Source organism: Sceloporus occidentalis, unplaced genomic scaffold, assembly GCF_023333645.1.
Source record: "Sceloporus occidentalis isolate IW3139 unplaced genomic scaffold, rSceOcc1.0.p SCAF_63, whole genome shotgun sequence".
Taxonomy (NCBI): Eukaryota; Metazoa; Chordata; class Lepidosauria; order Squamata; family Phrynosomatidae; genus Sceloporus; species Sceloporus occidentalis.
The window spans coordinates 677,901-705,092 of record NW_028317043.1 but is presented as its reverse complement, the minus strand read 5'-3'; positions in this window follow the sequence as shown (position 1 = coordinate 705,092).

The window sequence follows — 27,192 nt, the reverse complement described above, 5'->3', positions numbered from 1 at the left end:
TGTCTGCATTCCTTTCAATTATCTCCCTTTCAGGTGGTCTATTTACTAGAGGGGGAGATGACAGGACAGCAGTAGTTTCAATGCCTTGACTTAAATATACACTAGGAAGGGCCAACCCCAGTGAGGAAAAGTTTGAATGACCCTGTAAAATGTATAAACTGGAATATTTCTTCCAAGTTGCCTTAAAACTACAATTCTCCTTCCATCTCTCCCTTTAGTGAATAAACCCATGACACAGTTTTTTTCTTCTGTGTTACTGCTGGACTACAACAGCCGTTGAAGACAGTATGATGTCATATCTTGTACACAATATTGCAGTTAATATTAGACTTGGGCACCAGGGGGCTCTTCGTGTTCGTCTTCGTGCTCGTCTTCGGGGGTGAAAAAACCTTCGTATTCCGCGAATATTCGCCCGTTCCTGTCTTCTCTTCGGGCGAATATTCGCGGACATTCTTCGTGCTCGTTTAATCTTCGTTTCCTTCCCGGTTGCCTTGCAGGGGTTAATACGGGGTTAACAACACATCGGAGCAGCAGCAGCTGCCGTGAAGGAACGTGTGTGCAACTCTATTGGTCGTTTCGGCAGGGGGCTGGTCTGGCATCAACTAGTGAATTGCAGAACGCACTTCATTCGTTGATGGCAGGCCAGCCCCCTGCCGAAACGACCAATAGAGTTGCACACACGTACTGAGGTGTACTGTACACAAAATGACCTAGAGACAAATGCTCCAAGGAACTTGGCCTCCGTTTATCATACACAATCACACATCCATAGATGTTTAATAAAAGAATAGGGATTATTTTACATTTTTAAATTGATTTTGGACCACTTGTAATACATGCCTAACATTTGCTACCTATTTACAATGGCATACTTTGCAACAACCCAACTTTTACTGGACAGGACTGGAAAAAAGCAGGACTGTCCACCAAAATCTTGGGTGTGTTAGCAGGTATGCGGATGGAAAAATGTTGGACAAGAACTAAAAAATAGCTTAGGGTTAATGTACGGTTATGTTTAAGATTAGTAGCAGTGCACTGCTTTGGTTAAAGATGTATTATGTCTAAATAATAATTTAATTTTAATGGGTTTTAAAAAAAAATTAGGGGTTTATTTAAATGTATTTTAAAGTTAGATTTATTATTTAGTACTTTATTATATTTATTTAATGTTTATACTAGTGCTACCTACCGAGCTATAACTACCAACGTGTATTTGCATACCTAGTTTAGCTAAATTAGATGGGACAGGACTGGAAAAAAGTAGGACTGTCCCTGAAAAAGTTGGGTCTGTTGGCAGGTATGTGGATGGAAAAATGTTATAGTATGAAGTGTGAGTTATAGCGTTAATGCTAGTGAGTGTAGAAATGAAGGCCAGGACAAATAACAAGAGGAAAGGTCCTTGTGATTTTTGCATTGTACGTGTATGTGTTATGTGTGTTATGTGTGTTGTCACTTGTCACTGTGTTTTATGTGTTATGTGTGTTATGTGTTATGTCACTGTGTTATTTGTGTTATTGTGTGTGTTATGTTTGGTTGGTTGTGTATCAGAAGGAAAATAATGAAATGGAAATGGAAAAGGAAATGGGAAAGGCGAATGAGTGGGCAATTGGCGACCCACTCACCTGTTTCACCCCAGAGCAAAGCATCCAAACACTGTCAGTCCTAGACGTTTGGCAGCGGACTTCCAGAGCTCAGACACAAGGCCCTAGCGTAAGCTGGCCACTCCGGCGGAGGTAGCAGGCGTTGCCACACCGCAAACAGACGCAGCCAGGGGGGAGAAACTGCCCTTACCATTAGGGACATTTGAGGCATGACACTAGCCAGGAAGCGAACTGGCAGAGAAGAGACGCTGGCACCACCACCACCAGCAGCAGCAGCATTGAAAAATGGGAAAGGCGAATGAGTGGGCAATTGGCGACCCACTCACCTGTTTCACCCCAGGGCAAAGCACCCAAACACTGTCAGTCCTAGACGTTTGGCAGCGGACTTCCAGAGCTCAGACACAAGGCCCTAGCGTAAGCTGGCCACTCCGGCGGAGGTAGCAGGCGTTGCCACACCGCAGACAGAGGCAGCCAGGGGGGAGAAACTGCCCTTACCATTAGGGACATTTGAGGCATGACACTAGCCAGGAAGCGAACTGGCATCGAAGAGACGCTGGCACCACCACCAGCAGCAGCAGCAGCAGAATTGGGAAAGGCGAATGAGTGGGCAATTGGCGACCCACTCACCTGTTTCACCCCAGGGCAAAGCACCCAAACACTGTCAGTCCTAGACGTTTGGCAGCAGACTTCCAGAGCTCAGACACTAGGCCCTAGCGTAAGCTGGCCACTCCGGCGGAGGTAGCAGGCGTTGCCACACCGCAAACAGACGCAGCCAGGGGGGAGAAACTGCCCTTACCATTAGGGACATTTAAGGCATGACACTAGCCAGGAAGCGAACTGGCAGAGAAGAGACGCTGGCACCACCACCAGCAGCAGCAGCAGCAGCAGAATTGGGTAAGGCGAATGAGTGGGCAATTGGCGACCCACTCACCTGTTTCACCCCAGGGCAAAGCACCCAAACACTGTCAGTCCTAGACTTTTGGCAGCAGACTTCCAGAGCTCAGACACTAGGCCCTAGCGTAAGCTGGCTACATTGGCGGAGGTAGCAGGCGTTGCCACACCGCAGCAAGTGCAACCAGGGGGGGAGAAACTACCCTCTCCATTAGGGACATTTAAGGCATGACACTAGCCAGGAAGCGAACTGGCAGAGAAGAGACGCTGGCACCACCACCAGCAGCAGCAGCATTGGAAAAGGCGAATAAGTGGGCAATTGACGACCCGCTCACCTGTTTCACCCCAGGGCAAAGCATCCAAAAACTGTCAGTCCTTGGCGTTTGGGAGCGGACTTCCAGAACTCAGACACAACGCCCTAGCGTAAGCTGGCTACATTGGCGGAGGTAGCAGGCGTTACCACACCGCAGCAAGTGCAACCAGGGGGGGAGAAACTACCCTTTCCATTAGGGACATTTAAGGCATGACACTAGCCAGAAAGCGAACTGGCAGAGAAGAGACGCTGGCACCACCAGCAGCAGCAGCAGCAGCATTGGAAAAGGCGAATGAGTGGGCAATTGACGACCCGCTCACCTGTTTCACCCCAGGGCAAAGCATCCAAAGACTGTCAGTCCTTGGCGTTTGGGAGCAGACTTCCAGAACTCAGACACTAGGCCCTAGCGTAAATTGGCTACACCGGCGGAGGTAGCAGGCATTGCCACACCGCAGCAAGTGCAACCAGGGGGAGAAACTACCCTCTCCATTAGGGACATTTGAGGCATGATTTCAGCCAGGAAGCGAACTGGCAAAAGATGCTGGCACCACCACCAGCAGCACCGTTGGAAAAGGAAAAAGGTGAATGAGTGGGCAATTGACGACCCGCTCACCTGTTTCACCCCAGGGCAAAGCATGAAAGTCTGTCAGTCCATGGCGTTTGGGAGCGGACTTCCAGAACTCAGACACTAGGCCCTAGCGTAAATTGGCTACACCGGCGGAGGTAGCAGACGTTGCCACACCGCAAACACGTGCAACCAGGGGGAGAAACTACCTTAAACATTACAGATAAAAAAAATTAACTTTCCAAGCTAAGAGCTGGGTAACCCAACTTGGGCAGATTGAATTTAAGGAAGGCAATCTGCTCCATCAGATGAGGTGCCATGCGTGAGCGCTGTGGACTCAGTATGTTTCCAGTCATAGAAAACACGCGCTCACTTTGAACAGTGGTTGGCGGACATGATAGTAGCTGCTGCGCAACCCATGAGAGTGCAGGCCACACACTCTTCTTTTCATCCCAGTAGCTAAGAGGATCAACATTAGGCGCAGAAGGAACTTCACAGAGGTAAAGTTTGACCATTTCAGCAGCACTACTCTCCTTTCTGCTGCTAGCTCTGTCAGATGGTCCAACTATACTCCCAAGTGCCTCTTCCCAAAACGCAGCTGCTCCACTCAGCTGTGTTGTGCTGCTTGTGGCACTGCTGCTGATGCTGCTGCTAGGAGTAGCAGACCACATCATCTCTTCCTCCTCCTGCACCTCTCCCTCCTCGGACAGCATTACCATTTTACGCTGCCAGTCACGCACCTTGTTGACCAATTGCTCCCGGTAGCTACTGAGAACATTAAATTTCAAAGCTAGCTTTCCCTTAATTCTTGGATCGCAAAGGCACGCTAGCATCATTTCGGGACTCTCTTCCATTCGTTTGCGAAGGTGTACTTTTAGCAGATCCTTCAGCTTCCTGACTATGGCTGCTACGTCAGGATGTAGAGTGCCACCTTGAACAGCCTCACGGTTTCCAAGGAACACATCCATCTTGCTGCCTAGATGGGAGAACACTGGGATTACCTGGGCCAGACTGGCAGTGTTTGAGCTTAAATTTTCTGTGGCATCCCTGAATGGTTTAAGGACTGCCACTAGCTGGGCGATCACTGTCCAATCCTCCCTATTCAATGGAGAGGTAATCCCAATATTGTGCTCTGAGGCAAGATTATGGATTGCCCTCTGCTGCTCTTTCAAAGTGCTCCCAAATTGGGGCGCGCATAGCCTTGGAGTGTGCCTTGGGTGCTGCTCCTACTGCTCGGGGTGGATGAACAGAGGCAGAACTAGTGGTGGTGGGACTGGTGGTAACAGTACTGGCCATAGTGGGACTGCTAATTGCTTTAGATTTGCTAGGTTTTGCTGCTGCTGCTGGTGGTGGTGGTGGTGGTGATGATCGTAGCGGAGAAGGTGGAGGCTCAGGGAAAAATTGTGCACTAGTCATTTGGACACTGCTCCCTGAGGAATCTGATTCCTGACCACTCATCTCCTCTACTTCCTCTAGCTCATAGTCTAGCTCTTCATTAGCCAGATCGAATGGAATTCCTGCTAGGCTGGAGCTAAGACTGATATCGTCGTGAGACTCGTGACTAGTAGTAGTGCGAGCAGGAAGAATAGACTCTGCACTTGGCCTCTCAGTCTCAGGCTCCTCTGCTACCTCGCTAGGTGGAGTTCCACTATGTGTAGCCCTCTCTCTAACTGTCTTTACAAAAATTTTGTAAGGACTTGGTGGCTTGCTAGAGGTACTAGGAGGACATGGCGTGGCGGTACCAGTGGGAACAGTAGGCGCAGCACTAGTGGTGGCAGAGGCGGTAGAGGTGGGGGTGGTGGTGGTTTTCCCTACAAAGGAATGAGATCGCTTTGGTTTGGGACCCCTCTGAGTCTTGCTGCTAATTTGGCTCTGCTTGGTACCTTGCATGCTGCTGGTGGATGGGGAAGATGCTGCTTGGGGCAAAAGGCACTTCTTTTTAGTCACTGGGCTGGTACTACTTGTGCTACCCTTTAACTTTGAACGTGCTTCTGGTGCTTTAGGCTTTCCGTAAAAAAACATAGAGCTTGTGGGCCTAGCCGCACTACTACTGCCTGCTTTTGGTGCCTTTCCTTTACTTGATGATCCTTCAAGCAATGCTTCCCCAAATGATAAGCGAGAGCTTGGCCTACTTGGCCGAGTAGACTGACGCAAAGGCTGCATCTTAGAACTGGTGGTGGTGCTGGTGGTGCTGGTGGTGGTGGTAGATGGAGCTTGTCCCTCCTTAGTCCCAAAAGGAGGATGCATTTCAAATTTTGTGTTGTGTGTGTAGTGTAGTGAAGTGTTTAAAAAACTATAAAAAAAATAAAAAAAAATAAAAATAAAAAAAAAGGAAAAACGAATTAAAGACAAAAAATTAGAGGAAGTTCTCTTCAGTGCTACTGCTTAAAAAGTAAAACTATGCACTACTGCACTGTGCTGTGTGCAATCTGCCAAAGTGCTAAAGTTATTTAAATTATTAACTCAAGATTAACTATTTAATAACTAGCAGTATTTTATTTTTAATTTGAATTTACACGGGCCTAAGAGCTTAGCCTACTACTATGCTAGCCTAAAGCTATATTTCCTTACTATAAGTCTACCTCTAGGCAGACGCTCTCAAACCCACTAAGCTAAAGTGAGGTTAAATCAGATTCAGTATATGATTTATTAATTAATATTAAGTTATATAATATTAATAGATTAGAAATAATTTACTTATATATTATGTATTATAGATAGAAGAATATAGATTATGAATTAGAATTTAGAATTAGAATTACTTATATTATAGATTATGAATTAGAATTTATATTGTTATATATTATTTATAATATATTATAGATTAAGATTAAAGAAGATTAGAATTATTTTAGTACTACAGCTAGTAGCTTGAAGCTTTGCTTAGTACAGCTCGTCACAGTCAATTTTTCTTGAAAAGAATTAGAAATAAAATAAAATGTCACAGCAAAACAGTTAGCTTCACTGCTGGCTGCACTCACTAGCCCAACAAGTTCACTTTACTGATGGACTGAGGTGAGCAAAACAAATGAAATAAAATGAAAGATTAATTAAGAAAAATTGACTTGGTCTCTTGCTGTTGCTAAAACAAAGCACAAACTATAGAGCTGCAGCACCAGTACTAATAAGATTAGCTGAACTATACGCTAGTAGTAATTATTTAATATTATTACTTTTATTTATAGCTAATTTAATTAACTATTAAGACAAGAAAGAATTATAGAATTATTGATATTACTGATTTTAGATTAGACACTAGTAGATGTCTTGAATGTCTACAGTACACTCTACACTAGTATACTATTACTAACTATAACTGACAAATATATATATAATTTTATAATGAATTCAATTATTAATTATATTAATTAATATTACTGATTTTAAATTAGACACTAGTAGATGAATGTCTACAGTACACTCTACACTAGTATACTATAGAATATATATATATATATGACTGACAAATATATATATATATAATAATGAACTATTAAATTATAGATTCTATTAAATTATTATTTATAAATTCTATTTAATTTATTTAAGCAGGACAGGCAATAGGCACTAGTGCCAGCCCAGGGCAAGGGCACCCCAGTGCCACTGAGGCACTGGGTGCACTGTCAACTCAACAGCACTTACACTACAGTTGATGACAAATTAAATAAAAAAAATTAAATTAATCAAATTATTATTATTAATTATATTAAGTAGCACTGAAGTGAGGATGAAGTACACTGTGAGAAATGGCAGGCTAAGGCTTACCAGTCTCACACAGAACAGAACAATCTCTCTCTGTAACGCTCGGATGCAGCACAGCAGTGTTGCCAAAGCAGTCACAGCGAAAAATGAATGGATCTCTCAGGCAAGCTCTGGTCTTATAAAGGCGCCTTCAGAATTCAAAAAACAGCAGCACAGGCATTGGACGAGACCCTTAGCGTGACGTCACAAGAGTGAGCTGATTGGACAGACGAGATCAGCTCACTCCTGTTTGAAATTTTGGCGGCTGCGCGGCAAAAACGAAGACGATCACGAAGAACCTTCGATTCTTCGTGGTTGTGAGTCTTCGTCTTCTCCTACGGTTTGCCGGCACTGTATTCTCTTCGGCGTGTCTTCGGAACGAACAAAAAAACGGCCTCTTCGTGCTCGTTTTCATGTTCGCCCGAAGACGAATGCGCAAGTCTAGTTAATATGGATTTTTCAACATCCAAGTAGACCCTGCCAACCTCATTTTTTTTATTGAGGTATCAGCTTGCACGTTACATTTTGTTTTTTTTTTAATAAACTTTTGCATTTTGTCAATATTAAACATGGGTTTGGTTTTACAATATAATGGGAGTTTCGGAGTGTGACGTACCTTGCATTATTTAAGCGGACTTTGCCCTTTTAAATAAACACATTGCCCTAGATGTAGTAAAGTTGTTTTTTTTACACGTTTCTAAGGACATTTCATTGGCTTAATCTTATATGTCAACAATTGTAACTCACTTGCCGTTAAGAATATGATGTTTTGTAAACCTCAGGGTAATGCCCCTTCACTTTATTTAATGTATTATATTTAGATTGCCCATTTGACCTATAACAAATAATAATTGCTTGCCAATCTTTTAAAAAGTGCTGTTTGGAATAAAAACATTTGTTATTTATTAGAATTTGTACTACCTTGCAATTAAAATTAAAATGTTTGGACTACGTGTACTAATCTCCACAAATCATTAAATCATGTGTGTCTCATTTCTCCAAATCCTACTTGATTATACTCCCCTAGCCAGTTATCTCTGCCCGATTGTTATGTTGCTGATTGTTGTTGATTGGTTCTGGCAGACCTTTAAAGGTCAGAGGAGGAGAAGTGATAGAACCTCACGGCAGAACACTGATCAGATAATTCTGGATCTCAGCTTTTATTAGGAGAACATCTAAATTATATTACCGTATCTGGAAACTCTCCAGATTTCCTCTGAAGACTTCCGTACCCTTCTCTGGGTCTCCGGGTCACCACAGGAAAGCTCCGGGGTCACTCGAGGATCGTTGTGGAACGCCCTACTCCCCTCAACGTCCGTTCCAACAATTGAATGACTCCCACAACATCAGCAGCACAGCCCACTAACATCAGCGGGACCACCCACTGACATCAACAAGCCTGACCACATCCCGCGAGGGTGGGCTTCGAGTAGCCAGAGCCAGAAAGTCCCCAGGTATGTAACTTACTCAGAAACAATTACACTGATTGACAAACAAAAAGCACAAGCTACAATCAGTTTCAATAAATGAACTCAGTTATACAAAAAGATGAGACAGTTCTCCATTATTTCCCAAATCCATTTAGCGGCTCCCAATGAAGAGGATGGGAACGGTCCTGCCTACTTCATCTCAACATTAACCCATTAAAATGTATCTTCCAACACACCTTTACCTCTAAACATAAGCATGAAGAGTAAAGGAGGATCTTCCATTACTGCTTGCATTTTTATTAGTAATCTAGGAAAACGTAAGTCTTAAATCTGAAGCCACCCAGTCAGTATAACTATTATTTTTTGGAAGAAATAAGAAAAAAATAAGAAAAAAACAACCACTTTCATGAGTGTGTTTACAATGGAACCTTCAGTGGAATGCGTTGTTTATTCAGGCATAAGCGTATTGACAGTGACAAGACAATGCGCATGGGGAAAAACGAGAAGCCAAGGTAAGTGGAGGTGTCAGATAATAGGGTTATATAAAGAGCGTAGGGGGGTTACAAATTGTACGTACGCCGAGAAGTATAAACAAAGCGAGGGTGTTTAGATGAAGGCTATAAAGAACACATTTCTTAGCGCATTATGTAAGCAGGACGGCACACTCTAATGCCGCTTTTAACTTTAGACAAGCTTATTTATTATCACCAAGCCTAATATAATGGCATTAATAAATAATCTAGTCTACAGCTAAAAGCAATTTTGCTTACTTGCAAACCAGCTCTGTATTTAACGTCTGGCAGTCATTATAATCATTTATTATTATTATCATTCGCTTATAAAGTGCCAACGTACTCCACAGTGCTATAGAAGACATAAACACAGCGTAGGGAAATTGATGATACCTGTTAAAATCAGCTGCCTAAAGTAATGAACCACAGAGCTTGCAATCGAGTAGGAATAAATAGTTTTTTTTTTTTTTTTTTAGCTGGCAAGGCAGGTAGATAAAATTTTCATCATCTTTACTGAAACTTACTTAAGGTAAATTGAAGTAATTTGGTTTTCCGGTGGTTAAGGAGGAGATCCATGTACCTATTGTCTTCAATGCTCTGCGGCAAGTGTTGTTTCCATACCATTACTAATGGCTAAAAATATATATTTTTTTCTCTTGACAAAATACAACTTCTGGCCGTCTTATTTTATATTGTGGCTTCTTTTCTTAACATTATTTATTCTTTTTTTTTCTACAGTACTTTCCTATTTCTATGTAAAGCCTATATGTTTTTGAACATTTTTAAAACTAACTGCCTTTTCGTCTCTGCAGCTGGAACCTGGATAGGGTGTTATTAGCAATTCTGTGCCCTTTCTATATGTATATTTTCTACTTTTCTATTTTATATGTGGAGGGTGAAAGAATAAAAAAAAAGAAAACAATTTTGGCAAGTGGATGACAATTTAGAGTAACTTCTATTTTATGTCTGTTCTATAAGAGCGTCCTACTCCCAACGATAGATTATTATTGGCAGAAATGGTTTTTTTTATGTACTTTCATTTATCTTTGCTTTATATGGTGTTATACTGTCATAATAAAAAGGAAAACACACATCAGTCATATTGTAAGAGAAATGTATCTAAAAAAAATGAAAATTCGTCGAATTTCCTTTACATTGTCATGGATCTTAAAAGAGAATCTCCCATGTATGAAATAAATTCATATCTGAATCCATCACTAACATGCATCTGATTTTCGGCATCAGTTTAAAAAAAATGTAATGTGGCAACAGAAAACTAAAGAGGTAATATTTTATTTTCATACAAACAATAATCTGGACTATCCCAGATAATCTGGACTATCCACTCCAGCCACCAGATGCACTTTAATGAATATAATAGCTGAGTTGTCCCTTTAAATTGGGTTGTGTCTTTTGCAAATGCATAAGAGGATTCTGCAGAACCCCGCCATATGCATTTGCCCCATTCTACACCCCCAGATAAATGCAGTGCATGAAATTTTCTTGGCCGAACGCATCATCTGGAGCTCCCGTTGCGGGATGCGGGTAGGAGGTACTACTGAAGTCCGCGAGCGGTCCTCTGATATTGCTGGAAACACGCAATTGTTGGAGGTGAAGTGAGCCGCGTGTAGGGCGTTCCACAACGCCGTTCCTGCGACCCGGAGTTTCCTCGTGGTGACCCGGAAGAGTAATGGCACACCAATGCATTATGTGCCACTCAGCAAAAAACTTAAGAAAACAAATACAAATTTTGTTAACGTGTCAAAGTCAGAGAAACCGCGCTGAAATCCTGTTCCGTATTTGCTTTCCTTTCACCATAATTATGTTCTCTATAGTTTTGCTAAAAGCATGTCAATCAACCGCATACACCGATATAATGTATTCTGCTGGCAAGGAGAAAATTGCCATCTGTCATCTTAAAGATGAAAACAAATGTAGACATATGCCTACTTGATATTTTATTCCGCCGAAATATATAGCTATGAAAACGCCATCATTCTTCCCACGTTATCACATCCTACTTGCTGTAGTCTTATATTATATCCAAGCATGAGCAGAATTCACTGTAAATTCCTGTTATTTTTCTCCAAACCTAAATACTATGACGGCTATGTTATCTGTATTTAACCATTTTAACTACAAAACTTTTTTCATTTTATCTTGTCGCTCACAGTTGGTTTATCCATCAGATGTTATAACAGGACCTGGTCCTATTAATATGAGGCTGTTATTAATATATACCTGTTCCTGTTGTTAATATATTGCATTATGCATAGTTATAATGTATTCATGTAGCCCCCCCAGTGGGTGAGAACTCTCAGTGCCTACATGACCACTCGCATGTCCTCTCATTGAAACAGTAGGCATCGTTCAGATTTGTTCACCTGTTTCCCTTGCCCAGGTTTGAATCTGTCTGCCACTTTGAAAAGGACACTCGACTGTAGCCTACAGTGCCCTGTTGGCCATAAATAAAAATAATCGAGCCAATACGAACAGGGGTCCGTAGACGTGCCTGTGGACCCCTGTTCTCGTTACAGATATAATAACTTGTGTTATCAGTTAAACTACAAATAAAATTGCAATATATTCCGCTGCTCTGTAAACACACAACTAGTTGACCAAGCAGCCTGATCATAGGAGCTTACAGTCTAAAGAATAATCACAAGAACTTTACATATGCATTAGTCATCAATACATATATTTGAATACATCCTTTAACGTACAGTCTTCAAAGTATCAAGTATATCTGTTGTTATAGTTCTTCTCGTAACATGAACGTATTTCCTAAGCAATTAAAGAGAAAAAAAAGGGCATTTTGAGCAGCTAATACATTATACAGCTGTTTATTGTAGAACTGTCAACTTTTTTTATTTGAAATAATGTAAGTGCCTTTTTAGAAACTCCCCGATGATCCGCTTGATGCAGTGTTGGTTTTAAATGGAAATATCTGTTTCCTTCGTAGCTTTTAAGTGTCTCAGATTGATGCTGTTCAGGCTAATTAAGCAAAGATCACTCCATCCATTTAGTAGTAAAGCTATAACGCAGTCACACTTTTTTTTTTAAATTGCAAACATTAGTGCTAGATGCCATAAAACAGGTTGGAGGTTAATCTCGAGATGACATAACTAATTAGGTGGGTATTAACAGTCAGGAACGGGGGTCTTTAGTGCTACTTAACCCCCTTTTCTGTTGGTTTGCTGTAGCTTATGGACATCAATGATTCATGGGACTAAGACGGCCAGTGACATGGTGAATAGATACCCTTTTAAATATTGTTCCCAAAGGTAAGAAAAAATTTCTCTAACGACTAAACGGGTTAGTCGCTTAACTCTCCAGCCATCATATGCCCGTCAATGCATGTAATAGCTAAGAGGTGCCTTGACATTTATGTGATGCCCCCCTTGCATGGAGCATTCTGCAGAACCATATGGATTTGGCCGTAACTCGCCCACCAGCTATTCTTCTAGCTGCCTGACTCACCAGCTCTGTTCTGGGGGTCAATGCAAAACTTCATAACATTTTTTGGAATTCAGAGTACAGATTTGGAGCTTTCAGGGAAGGAACAGTTAAGGAAGGCTACTCTTTTTAACAAGAAAGGTCCATCTTCTAGCCAAGAAACGTCCAAAGGAGTCCAATAATATTATTTATTATTATATTATTTTTATTTATTTATTATTTAGTTATTATTATTAACTGTGATTGCAGAAGAGAAATACTTGGTGAGTTTAATGCCTAAAAATGTGAAATTATCTACACGCCAATCATAAAGAATGAGTTCTAAAAGTCCAAGAACATCAGACTGCGGACCACCTATTCAACACTTGAGTTTTAACACTTTCTCATACGAGAAAGCCTTGAGTTGGATTACTTCCCATTAAAAGTTTGGACAACATTTAGTGGAATCAGCAGAATGCTTACCAAAGGGATGTATGAATATGTTTGCAGTGACATAGTGAAATAGTATTTAGGTTCTGAAAAAAATGCAGACATCTTTAGGATAGGAAATTAGAGTGAATTCTGCGCATGCTTGGAGACGGTTGTAATATAAGACTACAGCAAGTAGGATGTGATTCCAGAATTAGAAGTAGATTCTTCTGTTTCAATGGCAACAAATTATGGAAAAAAATGAAAAGGGCAAAATTCTGCATGATTAAATGATTAGTTATGGGAAGGGGTTAGGCCTTCAGCAGTAATAGGAATGATGTTTCTATATTTAGTTTAAAGAAGTGTTACGGCAAGTAGAAGAGGAGCAGGGACCTCTTTAACGTGGGTAAAAAAGGGGCTCTGGCTTATGAGAAGTTCCCATGGTCTCGTCATTGCCAATCTGGTCCTGGAAAGACACATACTGTGGTACGTTCTCATTGCCAATAGGAAGGACTTAATGAGAAGGAAGACCTGTAATAAATAAAAAATGCCAGCATAATTTGCATTATCAACCTGTTTTCAAGGAATCTATTCACTAAAGGCTAAAGAGTTTTCAGGAGATTTCTGTTTTGGCTCCTTGATTTCAACCCTATGAGCTTCTGCTACAGAAAGAGCTTCGCTGGCCCTGTATAATGTACAGATAAATCAGTGGGAGAGTTGACCAAAACCAGAACTCTCCTGCAAATCTCCCTTTAGTGAATAAACTCCATAGTTCCAACTTGCAGAAGTCTCCGTTCATAGATTGTCCCCTGGAAAAGGAACCCGGCCAAAACCAAACAACCCCAAAAGCATCTTCTCAAGTGTATAACCTCAAACGTTCTGTTCTTAACCCTTCACTTGCAATTTTTTCTGCATCATAATAAAAATATTTGCTAATTATTAATTGTAAAGGAAAAAAGGAAAGCATTGCTTCAATATTTTCCTCCTTATAGCTCAGATATCAGGCAACAAAGATTTTTTTTTTAAATAATATATACTTTTAAACATTTTAAAACTACAGCATTATTATGGTAAAAAAATATAGCTAAATGCATTACGATACATTTTTAGTCCTGAGTCCGTATGCCCGTCACAAGTTAAAGATGACTTATATTAACAACAGATGCTGGCAGAGACAATATCTGCTATTTCCACAGATTCGTCAAGTTTAATTACAGGTTAACGTCTCCAGTCTGGCTCTGGTTCCAGTTCAAGTCAATGGAAATTACCGCTAGATCGGGTATGTTTACCCATAATGGATGCTGATAAATTTGGGGGTATAAAACTGTAATCATTTCAATTCCTAATGTGAAATTAGATAAGGTCACTTTTTGTTTATTACTTTCAGCTTTTAAACTCAGTGGTGCAATTTCTAATTGGCATTTATATCCATTAGGCAGATGCTATTTGGATGTAATAACAGCTTACGGATTTGGAATAGAACCAGAAAAAATATTATTGTGAGAATTAGGAATTTTTTTTTTTCTCCATTAACTCCTAAGTACAGCAAACTGATATGGAATATAGAAACTCACTTAAAGATCATTAAGTTTAATCGTGATGGTAGCCATGTAAACTTTCAATTATGAAACAATAACCCGCCAGCCATTAAGACAATTCTACATAGCAATGTACTTATAGACAAAAGAAAAAAAAAACGATTCAAAAGTGATATATTATAACATCAGTGTGCTTCGGTTTGACTCGTAAGACTTGCTGTTATCAGAGCCCAGCATCCCTTCCTATTACTAAATGATATTATCGCGGAAAGAAAAGTCATGGAGATCAGACAAGCAGAGGTTGTTGTATTAAAATGTTTCAATACACTCCTTAACACAGTTACATTGTCTCACTGGACGTTGTCTGAAACGGTTTGATAATTACTATACATTGGTTGTCGGAAACTCAATTAGCGGAATATGTGCTTGATGATTCCGTTAATGGCTTTTTGGATATTGGGGTCTACTGCGTTGGGGTGACCTGGCTTCGGCCGCCGATCCTGATTGCAGCGGGTTCTTACGTATGATCAAATGCTGCATGTGCTGGCTTAGCACCACCAGATGTTTTCTTTACGTATCTGGCATCTTTGTCTGAAAATGGATACTGTACATTTTTCACTTCTTTATATATACACCGGACATTGGATATGGTACGCAATTTTCTTTATTTGCATCATTTCTCTTTCTTCTCTTGTAGCCTTTCTGTAACCTCACAAGCTGTGTGCTAACCACCTTCTGGAACCAGGACCCTGCAGGATTCAAAGGCATTCAACCACATTTGGACAACATTGTTATCAAGTCATATTTTGTATAATTATGCATGTTTTCCTGTATATGTACCGCATATGTGTTTTGGGGAGATTTTCTTTTTCAGCAAAATATTGGTATTCCCATTTTTATTGTACACTCCTTTGTCCTCCCCTCTGGTCTCCTACAAGCCTCCTCCTAAATAACTCCTTACCCCTTTACCTAAAAGAACTTTATTTTATTTAATCTCTCTCTTTTTACTCCTGTAGCCTTTCTGTAACGCTACCCAAGCGGTGTTCTAGCCACCTTCTGAAACTAAGCAAATACCCATCCCACTGTTCATTTTATTTACACATCCTCTGTATCCTGAAACCATTTAGCCCTAATTACTGCCACAAGAGAGCTACTACTCCCCCTTTTACCCCATCCAGTTGTTTCCATTACCCGTACTACTCCCTCAGATTGTATGCTCACGAGCAGGGACCTCAAAAGCCAACCATTCCTGCCAAGAGCAGCTTTTCATTGAAGTATTTCGTTTTTATTTATTTTTTTTAATTGGTTTGGCATTATCAGGACCGTCATGTCATGTAACACGCGGTTTGTCTTAACTTTGGTATCGACGAATAGCTTAACCCGGAAATGAATGCATAGGTTTCCCTAGGCAAAGTGTGAGCTGTTTATGAGGTCATCACAATACCAAGGCTACAAAAACTGTCACGGACTCCCAGGGGGAAAAAATGTGTCCTGGCCCCTGGTAGACAATATTTTAAAAACATGTTTCTGAGCTATCCTGTATAAAGGGAGCCGAGGGTGATATTTTAAAATGTCTTTAGCGTATGCTGTGGCTGTCACCGAGAGATCAGCTGTAAGATGATACCAGATATTTACTGTGTTAGGGAATACGCTTCTTTACCTAAGCTTGCTTAGCGATGTCCTCAGGGAAACCCAGCTTGGGTAACATTTTATGCAGAGTAACTGGTATATATTTATAAAGGGATTCTGACAACAAAATTGTATTTACAATGTATCTATAGACCTCAAAAAACATACATTATGCTACTAGAATTTTAAGCACTATACAGTACCCTTGTCTAATAGAAGGGTGGAAATAACAAAGGTCTTTGTTATGAAATTAACTATAAGTGGGTCATTATGTTACTAAATCTTTGATAAATTCCATATAACATATGGCTTTCTAACTCCATCTTAATTTTCAAAGTGTCTCCCAAAAGTCTCTTCTTTAAAGGATTAACTCAATGACCATCAGGTCCTAATCAACGAAGGTTTGGCATAAGACATATCGCACCAAAATTAAACCTCAACCCCTGGTTGTGGCATGAAGCTGGAAAATGAGACAAATCCACTTCCCGACACATGTTCCACCCCACACTTTTTAAACTAAAAAAAGTCCAGCCCTGTAATTATACCACAGAAAGGGTTAAAACTCTCAATCTGATTTCTTAATGCATCAACAAGCTATAATTAATCATTATATGCTATATAAAATAATGATAATAATAATAATAATATCCATGTGTATTCTTATTTGCTGAAAAACCATCCAGTCCATAATTAAAGGCATTTTTTTTATTTGATTTGTAGGTAGTGTATTCCTCACCTTTATTCTTCTTACTGAAAAGAACCCTTTTCGCTGCTTTAGATGAAAGATATTATGCCGCCCTTAGTCACAATGAGAAGGCTGAGGTTCTTATCTCACAGATGTTTAATGCACATATCAGGTTCCAACTAAGACAGTTACATCAACACCGTAGAACTAAATAAAAATAAATAAGAAAGACAAATCATCAGACATACAGTCAATTACATCAAAAAACACATGACTGGAAACTCATAATTAGACACAAATACACCTACATACCACTTTTGCCTGCTTGTGAACTAAGAGAGGGGTGTGTATCTTGAATTTTCTTAATCAGATGGCTTATGATTCTGAAAGATAACTTTATGACTTCTGATGACAAGACCATTCAATCCTTTATGTAAGTGATTTGTAACAATGCATTATGGGAATAAAATACATTGACAATTATGCTCACAAGCGCCATCTAATGGACACAGAAAACTTTGTGGCTGCAAACACACTCCCACCATCACAACATGTGATTCTTAAAGGAGCTGATATTATAACACATAACTTAACATGAACATTTAGAGGAAACGCATTTTGCACACATTAATCAGATACAATCACGTTACCCTTCCGTTAATCAGCTTCAAGTAATAACACTGTTTTGTGTATGGGTCTTTCTAGATACACTGGCTTACTAGTGCGTGTGCCCTTGCTATCTATTGTTGTGTCACTAACAAGAAGTTTCAGTTTTCTGACCCTGCCATCAGTTCCTGGGAAGACATCTACCACTTTGGCTAGACCATCATCAACATAAAAATTGCGTTGTAGGAACTTCACTGTAGCTTGATTAAATTTGCCTTCACCTTGTGTGGCAAGGTGCTTGAACCCGAAGTTTGCACATCCTGGCGAGGAAGCAGCTCCAAACAGGTGAACCTTCATTCGATACACTGAAGGTAGGGTCTCCATGTTGCCTTCTTCCCACCACAGGAACCTGAGGTAGTCTCGATCCCTTTGAGCAACATGAAACTGATGGAACATACGCTCCACATCACACATAATGGCCACTTGTCCTTTCCGGAAACGGCACAAGACCCCAACCAGAGTATTTGTGAGGTCAGGCCCAGTCAGTAGATGTTCATTCAGGGAAGTATTCTGAAATCTTGCTGAGCAGTCAAAGACGACTCTGATCTTGCCTGGTTTCTGGGGGTGATAAACCCCATGGTGAGGGATATACCATGATGGTTGCCTGTTTATCTCCATCTTTGGAACCCTTTCTGCATCGCCTCTTACTATCATGTCCTTCATGAAAGCCACGTAGTCCCGGTAGTATTGCTCATCTTTCTTCAAACGTTTTTCTAGGCATTTGAGTCTATGTTCTGCACAAGCCTTGTTGTTTGGCAATTCTGGTCGCTCATCTTTAAAAGGTAATGGCATCTCATAGTGTCCATCCTGATTTTGTTTGATACTGTCTTTTAACGTTGCTAGAAACTGTAGGTCTTCTTGTGACATAGAGACTTCTTCATTATTACTTTCAACAAAGTCTGACTCAAAAACCTTCAGTATATCTGCTGAAGTGATGATTTCCTTTACTTTGTTCCTACACACAAAGTAGACTTCAGACTTGATTTTGTGAACTGGGTCAACAGCTGGTAGAACTTGCTTCATAATAATCCTATGACTCACACCGATTTCATCTTCATAGCCACTGTCGGGGTTATTATATCCGATAATGCTCCAACCTAACACAGATCTCTGTGCAAATGGCTGGTCTTCGTTACCGCTGAGAACCTCTCTGGGCATTAAAGCTTGAGGACAGTTGTAGCCTATCAACAACCCTACTTCACAATCAAGTTCAGGAGACATTTCATCTGCAAGATGTTCTAGATGTGACCAATTCCTTGCGGTGTCACATGTGGGTATATGTGATCTATTGGCAGGTATGTAGTCCCTGGTATAAGTTGTTGGTAGATTGATTCTTATTTCAGACTTGATGCCTCTTACTTGTAGTCCATTCAATTTGTGGCTAGATACAACCTTTGTTTTAGAAGTTATTGTAGAAATTTTGAGCTTGACTGGTTCTCTCTTAATATCAAGTATTTCAGCTGTGTCTTGTAAGATGAAGGTAGTGTCACTCTGGGTGTCTAGTAAGGCGTACACTTGGATCTCTTTATTTGGTTTGGCTATTGTTGAGATATATACTGGAATAACTGATGAGGTATGAGTGTTACTTCTTTCTTGAATAACTCTGTTGGACGTTACTTGCTTAGACTCGTGTATCCTCTGTAGTTCAGCTGTTCTTTCTGCAGGTCCTTGATTGATTTTTGACTGCTCTTGATCGGTTTTAACTCGTTGTTCCTGATCTTTATTCTGCCGATCTTGATGTAGGCATGTTGGGTGACGCCGTTCACATTTATCACACACACTTCTGGAGGTACAGTTTTTTGACTTATGACCGGTTTTGAGGCAACCAAAGCATAAGTTCTCTGACTTTACAAACTTCACTATTTCTTCAACTGGTCTTTCCATAATCTTATGGCACTTATGAAGAGTGTGGCCATGTCTCTTACAAAAGGCACACAGGACGCTAGTATTCTCCCTGGAACTTGTAGTGAATGTTTTGGCACTTGAGTTGCGAATGCGTTGAGAGTTAAAATAATCTTGATCGGTTTGCTTAGATCTTTCTTGTTCTGTTGGCTTAATCGCTTGCAGTGAGGTGATGGGGTTGCATGCAATTCTGGCTTCTTTATTAAGAAATTCAACAAAGTATTTGAAATCGGGGAATGCTTTGTGTTCATCTTGGAACTTTGTGACAGCTCTGTTCCAACGTGAACTCAACCACTCTGGTAGTTTTGCTGTTATCCTTTGATTTTCAACGCAGTCATTTAAAGCTTGTAAACCTTGAACATAAGGCATGGCTGAGTCAACACTGCTCAGGAAATCTACAAATTCACGGAGATCTTTGCTGTCTTTGGTGGCAATCTTATGCCATGCTTGTATTTTGTCACGATATGACTTTCCAACTACAAACGGATTTCCAAATCTGTCATCAAGTATGTCCCAGGCAGCATGATAAGCGGTTTCTGTTCCAACCATGAAGTGTCCTTCAATAGCTCTTTTTGCTGGGCCACTTACATACTTGCGTAAAAAGAAAAGCTTTTCTTGGGTTGGTAAGTTCTTGCGGTCAATTAATGTCTGGAAAGACAACTTCCAGTCATTATACTTCAGAGGATCTCCAAAGAAAATAGCAGGTTCTGGAATTGGAATCCTATTGGCTGTAATTGCTTCAACAAGTGCTTTCACAAGGTCATTAGAAGCATCATGAGAGGTAGTAAATATAGCTGATTGAGAAATAGGATCTTGGGTGAATTTAACCCTTTGAGGTGGATAAAGGGGTTGGTTCAAAGGAGCCTTTGCTTGGGTGAGCAGGAATGGCTGAGGAAGAGAACTTGGATCGCTTGGTTGAGAAACATAACCTTCCTTTGTTTGCTGAGGAAGAGAAGCCAAAAGCTGTTCTTCATCTTCCCTTTTGATACTTTCAGCATACACATGTAGCCTTGCTTGTGCTGCATTGTGCCTTTTTAGTTCCTCCAGTCGTTCCACTTCTTTCTTCTTCCTTTCCAACTTAATTTTTATACTGCTGCTTTCTGAAATAAATAGAGCTCTTTTTCTCGCACTCTCAGCTTCTATTTCCCTTTCTTGAGCTTCTCTCTCAGCTGTTAACCTTGCATCCTCTGCCTCAAGTTTTCTAATTTCCTCCTCATATTGATGTTGTGTATTCATTATTTTAATTACCTCTTGCGTCGCTGCTACTTCCGCTGCTGCTTCTTGTTTCTTCTGCAGTGAAGACTGACTGGACATCTTAGAACCAGATCTTAGCTTACTGGAGGTTGTTGAGATCATGCTGGACACAGTGGTTTCAAAAACTGACTCTGACTCAGGCCAGGGTATGTCTTCCAGATCGTTATTGAGAAAGTGTTGAGCCTTTTCATTTGCAGTGCTGGTAATTGCGTAGCACGTGTCATTTTTTCTCCGGATTTCAGGTTCAGGGCTTGAGATACTTCTTATGTCATCATAAATATGGTCGACCTCCGACTGAGTCGCATTAATGATGTTCACAACTTCAATAATCAATTCTGCTTCATCACTATTCTTAATGGCTCTTTTCAACCCATTGATGTGATATTTCCATCTTCTATATTTCTGTTCAAAATCCTTTTTTAGATAATTTAATTTGATGTCTTGTAGAGCTTTACCTCTTTCGGTGAGTATGCGTGTACGTTGGCTTCTTCTAATGTCTGGGAGCTGTGTATTACCTGTGCTCACTTGAGGCTGTTGCATTTGTGCAGCCACTTCAGCTTGCTCATCTGTATCAGCCTGCTGTGTATTGACAATGTCTTGTGCAGTGGTATCTGCAGGGTTAACTTCACTTGCGTTTGACATGCTAAATCTGTTCAGTACTATGTATTGCAATTTTTCAAAGGTAAAGACGTTCTAGTGCAAGCAATGGTAGCAATGCAACATAGCAATAAATGTCAACACACTTGAATGATATATGCACAAATAAAAATACTAAAATTTTAAGCATTTAGTCTGTTCTAAACATACCATATGTACATTTACTTATCAATTTAGTCTTTATAGCGTCTTATAAAGCCATCCAGTGAAAGAAAAATGTCCACTGTTGTCCTTAGAATAAATATGAAATTCCAGCACAATTAAACTTCAGTAGCAGTTAACAAGTTCTTCTGCTAATTGCACTAACTTAAAGGTGCTTCCTTGTTTAGCCTTTACTTGCTCACTGGCTGCTTCAGTCATTTAACTGTGATCACTCCCAATGTTATACTTCCCTTAGAAAACATGTGGCATCTCTTGATGGCTGTCTTCTGCATGCAGCTTTACCATCTCAAGGCCTTCACTGATGCAGTGAAGTGTTCTACTATGCCGCCCTTAGTCACAATGAGAAGGCTGAGGTTCTTATCTCACAGATGTTTAATGCACATATCAGGTTCCAACTAAGACAGTTACATCAACACCGTAGAACTAAATAAAAATAAATAAGAAAGACAAATCATCAGACATACAGTCAATTACATCAAAAAACACATGACTGGAAACTCATAATTAGACACAAATACACCTACATACCACTTTTGCCTGCTTGTGAACTAAGAGAGGGGTGTGTATCTTGAATTTTCTTAATCAGATGGCTTATGATTCTGAAAGATAACTTTATGACTTCTGATGACAAGACCATTCAATCCTTTATGTAAGTGATTTGTAACAATGCATTATGGGAATAAAATACATTGACAATTATGCTCACAAGCGCCATCTAATGGACACAGAAAACTTTGTGGCTGCAAACACAGATATTTTACTCACATCAGAACGGATCACCTCTTGTTGTTTGTATGGTCCTGTTAATGAACAAGTGATCTAAGAGAGGTTTGTGTTATCCCCAAGATACCAGTTTTCTTACAGCTTTCTTACAGTCCTTTAATCATTTTGTAGCCCCCCCACTGCACCCCCATTATGTCTATTTTAAGGAGAGGCCTCAAGAATAACATTTATATTTTTTTTTCACAAAATGCTTAACTTTGCATTTATCAATATTAAATCTCACCTGCTACTTTGATGTCCAGTCCTCAAATTTAAACAACCACCCCTGCAGAGAAATAATATCCAGTTCACACTGTATTACATTACCTAAAAACCTAATAGTTAACACACGTAATGGTTAATAGTTAATAGCAGTGTCACAAACAGTAAACATCTTAAGAATTCTTTAAACCACTAAGTTCTACACTTGAAGAAAGGTGTACATAGTTTATAACCAGATCGTGCAAATGTTTACTTTATCACTTAATTATTTTAAGGCTAAGCACCAGATATTTGAAGATGATGCACAATTAAAATCTTCCCCCAGCACCCGACTGATTATTGGTATGTATGAATATCAGTAGTTCAATCAATTTAATGGGGCATTCTTGGAATGTCATCGAGAGTCTACAACACCCATAGTTGCATTATTAATGTTAAAATAATTGATTTCCATTGTTTGGTTGCACTATAAAAATAGTGAAGTATTTAAAAATCAATATAGCTATTTGTATATCTCTTTTTTGTTTTAAAATGAAGAATGGCTATATCATCATCCCAAGCCATTTAGGCAGTAAAACATCTCATTCAGTCGTTTAAATACAGGACTGATACAGATCCAGGACTCTGCTTGTCGAGCTAAGCCGGGCCTAGACGCAACATAAGTCCCATGGGCTCCGGAGCCAGTTATTCCTTGAGCTAATGCCGGCGCACCTAGTTGTAAAGCTATTGGATGTACCAAAGGTAATCAGGAGGACCTACCACCAAAAAGAGTTTTGGCTAATTTATAGAACATAAAAAAATACATATTTGTTGTATTATATATTTATTACTCTCTATATACACATTGAAATTAAAGATCTGAGTTTTTCCACTCAGGCTGTATATTTCCGAGTGGCTGTATATTTAAAGATTTTTTTAACCGGCAAAAAAGTGGAAATTAAAGGTGGTTTAACAAAAATGGTAAGATACAAGCCACATTTAGGCAGTCGATAAACGTTGAGTTTATTTTGGTGGCAGATCTGCTAATTTTGTAGGCTATATAGCCGTGACACTCCAAAAAAATTCACTCAAGCCCCTTAGAAATTAGTTCAGCTTACTTACACCCTTAAAAATAATGAAACCTTTTTTACCTTCATAAAAGAAACCTTGTGTTCTGTTCTCAAGAAATGACCTCATCTAGAAAACCCTCTCAAATTCTTTGTATTGAACCAGAAATGATTTGTTCGCAACAACCCCATCCTCTCGAACGTACCTCTTTTGTTATGAGAACAATACCTGTTGGGCTAATTTGTCATTATATACTTTAATCTCGACTCTCTATGCTCTACAATGACATCATGCCATTATTTGTTTATTGTGCGCAGGTGAACAAAGTGCAATATGTATTCTAAGAGAGTTCTTACCAGCAGAATCTATATGGGAAAAATAGAATATTCTTTCCTTATTAAATTATACAGTTCTAGATCTAGCTCTAGAACTTAAAGGTAAACGGAGACCATTGCATAACTAAATTATTTAAATAAAAAAAACATATACCTATACTTTGCATATTTTAATCTATAGCACTAATAAATATATTTGTGTAATGCATAGGTAATAGGTAATAAATAGACTCCAAAATTGTGTATATCAGCGGCTTCATGGAAAGGGCTGGATTACTTAGTTCCAGACACTTTAAAAGAGGACCATCCCTTTGGCTTTTTAGTGGCCAAATGTCCAGAAAATAAGACTTACTTTTTCTTAGAATTTTCACTAATAACACGTAATCTAATATTGTGCATCGCTGAAGCCTGAATCCCTGTTGTGCTTGGGGTCTTTGGCAACACGATAGGACAACCTTGCTCTGCGGGATCAGTTTGGTGGAGATTTTAGGAATAATGGGAGAGTTCCTATCCCTTTAACATGAAGAACATTAACATCACATACAAAAAAAGTGTTAAATCACAGCTTTAAGTGTTACTTAGCCAGTGCTAATGTAATGGTTGCATGCACTTATTGCTAAATGTGGATTACCAGCATAAATCCAATTGCTTTTTGCCACACACTTTCACAGAATTAGCGCAGCTAATTGGAACTCAAGCAGTTCCCTTTCTCCAGATTCACTCATTGGCACAGTTCTTAACAAGCTCAATAAACAATAGGCTTCTTAAGAGATAGAATACACAGACTCAGCAATGTCTTTATTACAAGAGCAATTTTTTCAGCGATCGCACAGCTGGGAAATAACTTTTGGATGTGGGAAAAACTAAGCTTCCTTTACTCTACAGAGTGTTTTTTTTTTTTGTTCTAGCACAAAAGTCAATGTAATGTTTACTTCCTTTTGCTCAAACGTTGTACGGTTCAAACGCAGGTTTTGTGCGCTACCTGTTTGACAGGGCGTACCGTTTCATTTTTTGGTGCGTACTGATTTGCTCAAAATCAAAAATGGTTTTGATGTTTGTTTTTTAATTATCCCCTGAGATCATTAGAACAGGTCTTCAAGGAAATGTATTGTATCGTGCCTTTGTTTGGTGCTATACAACGTAAATTATTTAATCCGCTCATTGCTTATTGTTTTGGTTGTGTTTGAGTTTAGGTGCATTTCTGAATTCAGAGCCCACCTGTTGAACTTTGCTGGTAAAAATTGAATGTGTATTTTTTGGGGCATTAAACATATCTAATGCTTATTCTTCCTTTCCTATTTTCCACCATTATCTCTTATCTTCTTACATTGGATGTGCCTCACAACAATTATCTTTGCCTGCTACTCACACAAATCTCTAGTTCTAATTTGATGATGCCCACCCTTCTCTGCCATTCTGCTCCAGCTAGTCCTCTTATCCCAACACTTGAACTGTCTTCAAATGTTTGTTCTCTCAAACACATCACTATAATAAATAATGTTTCCGTCCCACATTTCCCTTTCCGCCGGTTTCTTTCCTCACTACTTCCTTCATTATCCTCCACCACTTATTTCTCCAACCTGCCACCACATCGTCTTCTCACCTCACTCTACTTGCTTCCCTTCTTCACTATGCCACCAAGACCCTTACTCTCACTGTCCTTTTTTTTGGTTATTCTACCCTATCTCCCAGGATTTTTTTTTGTATGACGAACTTAGAAACAACTTCATATATTATCGTTTAGGTATCATTTTTTTTGATGGAATGTTGGAAAAGAAGTGTATGGACAGTTTTGGCCAAAATGTTGTGACTTAAAGAAAAGCATCATATTAAATATTCATTCTATGACAAGAAATTGCAGTTAAAGCAATTCTCAGTCTTTATGCGATAAAACCAAGAATTTTTAACGAAGCCATTTTGCAAGATCCCTCCCTTTAGGACAAAAAAAGAAAGTTAAAAAAAAGAAAGTCAACAGCAAAGCACAAATTCAGTAATCATAAGGGAATAATGTAATTTCCTTCTTTTTTTCTCTTAAATAACAGGCCGTGCAATTTTATATGAAATTATATTTTCTCTTTTAGCTGCAATAACCTAGCATACTTTTTTAGTGTGCTTTTTCCTGCTTCAAGTAGTATTAGAGCCCTTGCTATTCCGCTGTCTGCCAGAGAACCCCCTTGCGGGAGAAACCGATGGCTACTTTCGTCAAGGCATATTTTGGGGATAGATTGTACACGTTTTTGAACAGGTGGTTTGGTGAGCGTTAAAGCTAGAATAAGTAGGAATGATGTAATGAAGTCCACAGAATAGTCATATCATGAGTGCGATCCTAAAGTTGTGAGCGGGAAGAAATGATAATGGATGGGGAGAGACACAAGGTGCTGGCAGAGTAAAAAGAAAAGTTAGAAGAGTATTTGGAGATTAAAAATAGAGACATAGAGGGTACAGCATTTGGAGATAAGGGTGAGAATTTACCATCAACCTTATGAAAGAAAACATTAATTCTCGGTGCAATTCACATACAAAACCCACCTCGTGCCAGCTGTTTCTAAATGCAGTTTATAATGGGGCTATCGGAACTAATAAGACGCCCCAAAACAGTAACAGTATTAGTAAAGACAGGTTTGATTTTCAGCAGGCTCATTCCAGTTAGACGCACTGGTTTTTCCTTTAAAGGACAGCCTTGCAATGGATGATGCTGAAAGAAATCATTATATGTACATTAAAATCCTCTAGAGACCTGTGTGTCCTTTAGCAGAGATCCAAACCCAGTGGAAGACCATAAATGGGTAAATTGGTAGGTCAATTGTTTTAAGAACAGAGAGAGAACCCCAAAACTATTTCAATAAATCCAGTTGTTTTTGTATTCTTCAAAACAATATACTAATAGTTCAATAACTATATTTCTACCAAACTGGATGAATTTTGTAATGTCCGGTTTCCATCTGTGCATCGCATTCACTAAAAGCTGACTTCGCAACATTCCACTCCTTCAAAGAAAGGAGCGGATTAAAGTTCATCATGCAAGTGAAACCATCTTACCTCCTAATCGCGCGTCATATCTTAATAACATAGACCTTTGCACCGATATAAGCAAATCTCTCGCTCTTGGATGTGTTAACCATGTTGTCCATGTTGTTTGGTTTCCCGTAATAGCTCCCTGTGAATTTCCCAAGGTTATTAGAATGGCTGATAAGAATGGCTTATTTGTCCACACTCGGTGGGAGAGTTTTCATTACAATAGATTAAAAAGGGTTTGGTTACACTTATTATGGAGTGAGAACCTATTTTACAGATAGACCCATTTGCTTCTGCCTTATGAGTATGAATCGGGGCTCCATGTCTTTATTTCAATGTACCAGGCATTGAGTGGAATAGAATAACCTAATAATAATAATCGCTTCCGTAGCTGGTCAACA